The following is a 4,191-nucleotide window of genomic DNA, read 5'->3' on the forward strand; positions in this document are numbered from 1 at the left end:
ATACGAAATGCGTATTTGCGTACTCACGGTCATTTTTGGGAGATTTTGCGTAACGAATACGCATTTTGGTAGTTCCAATCACAAAGATAAAATCAGCAAGTATGCTGATACAGAAATTAGTGTCTCTTTTCATTTGTTTCCAAGAGATGAAGTTTTAAAGGGAAAATGGGGAAAATTTATTCGCCTGAAGAGCAAATATTTTACAAAGGCACTAGTTAGATCTAATTCCTGTTTATGCTCAAACCATTTTGAGAGAAGCTGTTTCAGCAACTTCATTGCTGTGGAAATGGGATTTGAAAAAAAATGAAGTTAATATCAGGTGCAGTACCAACAATACATTGGATTTCCAGGCCAAAGAATTCAATTAATGATACTACTGAGACATTTTAAACAACTGAAGTTCATAAATATAAATGAATCAGATTTGTGAGCTAGAAATTTACTACCAATACTAGATCTACTATTAAAGTAGATCTATCGTCTACGAAACTCAATTCCAACTTTTTAACTTTTGACCTTGGGGGTGTATCTCGCCGGCTGAGCCATCGTCAAGCTCTCTCATCAGTTTTTCCATGTCAACCAATGTTAGGTTCAAAACAGCACCAAAAAAAATCATAATTTTCTTACGGTCAAACATACAGTCATAATTTATACACCATTAGAAATAAATAATAATACTTTTTAATAGTAGTAAATAGTAGATCTATAATCTATCAATTCTATCTAAATCTAGACTTCACTTTCACATCACATTCACACGATTATTGATACAGACAGTGAATGAAACGAATGCAGTGCGGTTATACTCAACTGATTATACTTATAGTTTATAGTGACGATACTACTTATATAGATCTACCAGTTGATAATCATCATCACCATAGATAATAATCTACATCTATAATCATAGTGCCTTTTTTTAGTCAATATAGTCAAGTCAAGATAGTGGAACGTAATAGTCGTAAACTCGAAGGTTTAATACAATACGGTATAAGTAGAGTCTATGAGTTACTATAAAAGATCTAATTATTTTGTTACTTTGTATGTGACAGTATGTCAATGTCTCAATTAAAATAATTAATATCATCAGTCATATCATTTTAAATATTTAAAAAGTAGACATAGATTTTTATAATATTATAAATAGATATATTAGAGCTATATATAATTTTACAAACTTTAGAAATGATTGATTTTATTTTTAATTGATCAGCCTTCTAGACTAGATCTAGCATCTCTAGCTAGACTCTAACATGTAGATTGTAGATCTTGGAATTTGATCGAAATTCACCTTCCTAAATTGTCTCTAAAGTCTGTAGCTGATTTGAGAGGCCCAACGAGGCAAGAGTCTATTAGTAGGGCCTACTCTGTCTCTTGATCTATCTAGTAGGCCTACTAAGCTAGTGCATTAGCCATAGTGTAGTCAAATCTTGACAACTATAGTCTTCTAGATCTAAGCTTCTAGAATAATTAGATCTAGATCCAGTTTAGATTTAGAATATAAAAGTATTTTACTACCTAAAATACTAAATCTACTGATCTAAATTCTAGATATATATATATAGATCCAGTTTAGATTTGGAAAATATATAAAAATATTCACTAGCAAAAATTCTAAATGTACTGGTCTATACTTAATATGTTAGATATTATATGACATCTACAAAAATTATTATTAAGATATAATTATAGATTCTAGACTAGTTATATATGTACATAAAATATATAAATAAAAGATAAAATTTATGCAGGCCTAGATCCCATAAATTTATAATTGATCCAGATCTATCAGTAAAATTTTAAGTTACCTTTGATTGGCAGTTTTACCCAATCTAATCTATAGAAGACAATTTATAATCCATGCCTTGCCTACACCCCATATACATTAAATAATAGTTTCCATTCCATGCCATGCCCAGACCCATGAGTTCATGAAATAATAAATGATGTGGTGTCATGTTGGATCTATCCCCAGAAATTCAGTATTTTAATATAAAACTCACATACAGGGTATCTAGTTAATTATTTGCTATGACATTCTGATAAACTTGGACTTGTGTGATACATATATAATATGTTTCTTATCAGATTTAATTAATGAAGTTTTGGTGCATTTTAACCAGTAATAAGGCTACAAAAGTATCATCAGGTGTATTCTAACCATTGGTATTTTTCCTGGCAACATTTCTATTCTAGTCTGTGATAAATTATAAATAAAAAAAAATGTTTGTAATGTTTCAGTTATTAACAAGTAGAACCATGGCAACCAGTTCTGATGATGTACCAGAATGGCTCAAGGATCATACTTATACTATTGCTACTCTCTGGGCAGACATTAATAATATTGGCATCCATTCAATATTTAATGTAAGTACTACTATACAATTTTTTTTTAGTTATCTAATAGATGTTTTATGTATTGTGTGATTTTCATGGTCAAGCAACATCCAAATATCTGGGATGGAATTTAACATTTTTCTCTATTTTTTTTTATATTTATAACACTCTTAAGCACATTCATCTTTCATGAATGCCTAATATACCTTGGCTGTTGTGCAGGCCATTCCTTTACAATAAACTGTTAGATGAAATTAGGCAAAATTGTCTGATAATTTGTATGTTTGATACAACAATGTTTTCAATTTAATAATATTATTTTTTAATTTTAATGTTTTCAAAAGAAATTAGCCAATATGCCTAATTGTATAATTACAGTTATGTTTGGAAATGCAAGAAAAAGGCATGCATTCCTGAAAAGTCAATGATTGGTTGCACCTCTTAAAGGTAAGGTACTGCAATTTTTCCCTATGCACCTTTCTTATAAGCTGAAGTACTTGTATTTTTGAAAAACTAGTTTTCCATGAAAATGTAAATCATAATATATGTTATAGTTTCTTTTAGATGAGTTCAATGTGCATCAAATTAACTGAATATCTGCCATCACCTATAGTAATAATTCATAACTATTAAGGTCAGGGCCATGTCTACACATTAACGCAGTAGCTCCTTTTAGGTACGGTACAGACTATTTTTAGAATGGCAAAATTATATAATTATACTTAATAACATATATACCTTTAGCATGGTCAACACATATGTCTCACATATTTTTTTAAAATCCTTTTATTTATTTTTATAACTAGATAACTTTCTGTTATGAGAAAAGATGAGATTCTTGGACTCCTGCATAGCACCACCAGAAAGGAAAATCCCATCATGTTGCAAAATAAAAGTCTTGGACCAATTTTATGTTATATTATACTGTAAGCTCTATACATATTTATGTATATCCTGTCATTCAGCCAACAGGTTTGGATTTAGTATTTCTTTAAATCTGTTTGATATTGTACTTGAAAACTATTAATCTGAGCCCCATTACCATTAAAACAAGAGGAAGTGTAGTGGATGAGTGGTAAAGCACTTGGCTTCTGAACTGAGGGTTCCTGGGTTCGATTAAGACTGGTATTTTTAATTTCAGAATCCTTAAGGCTACTCTGAGTCCACCAAGCTCTAATGGATACATGGCAATAGTAAGGAATAGGTAAAGGCGGTTTGGGGATCCATGGCTGAATGGTTAAGTCATAGGTTTGAATCTCTGTGAAGACTCAGATTTAAAATTTTTGGGTGCCCCTGAGTTCACCCAACTCTAATGGGTAGCTGACTTTCGTTTTGGAAAGTAAAGATGGTTGGTTGTTGTGCTGGCCACATGATGCACTGGTCAAAGAATCAAATGATCTTAACATCATCTGCCCTATAGATTGTGAGGTCTGAAATGGGATTTTTTTTTCAAAAGGTGGTTGATTATTGTGTGGGTACATGACACCCTCCCAACCATGGGGTACAGAAACTGATAAACTTTATATCATCTGCCCTATAGATGGCAAGATATGTAAGGGAAATTGTACTTTTTAAAAATCAAAATAAGAATCTAACAAAAGTAAACATATAAAATATGGTGCATTCTCCTTAAAACTAAATCCTGGTGCGAAGGTTTAAAATGTTGGCAAAAAAAAAGCAACATCAATTAAATATTCTTAATTCCCTTTATAAGATTCTTGACAGAGGAAATCTTGTTTATATTAGATTTGAATTAAGCAAATTAAGAAAAAAATTATAATCATTATTTCAAATGGTTGTATCTAAACCTTATGAATTATTTTTCAGTTATAAGTATATTATTAGTATATTGAA

The 4,191-nt window shown here is 30.6% G+C and overlaps 1 long non-coding RNA gene across 1 annotated transcript; it reads left to right on the forward strand.

Moving 5' to 3' along the window:
• Positions 1–958: 958 nt before the first annotated feature.
• On the forward strand, positions 959–3,706 carry LOC129921678 (uncharacterized). The gene is made up of 4 exons (XR_008773641.1): positions 959–988; positions 2,242–2,367; positions 2,716–2,784; positions 3,144–3,706. It is a non-coding gene; the product is annotated as an uncharacterized LOC129921678 (long non-coding RNA).
• Positions 3,707–4,191: the final 485 nt, after the last annotated feature.

The sequence above is a fragment of the Biomphalaria glabrata genome, chromosome 11 (genome assembly GCF_947242115.1).
Source record: "Biomphalaria glabrata chromosome 11, xgBioGlab47.1, whole genome shotgun sequence".
Lineage (NCBI taxonomy): Eukaryota > Metazoa > Mollusca > Gastropoda > Planorbidae > Biomphalaria > Biomphalaria glabrata.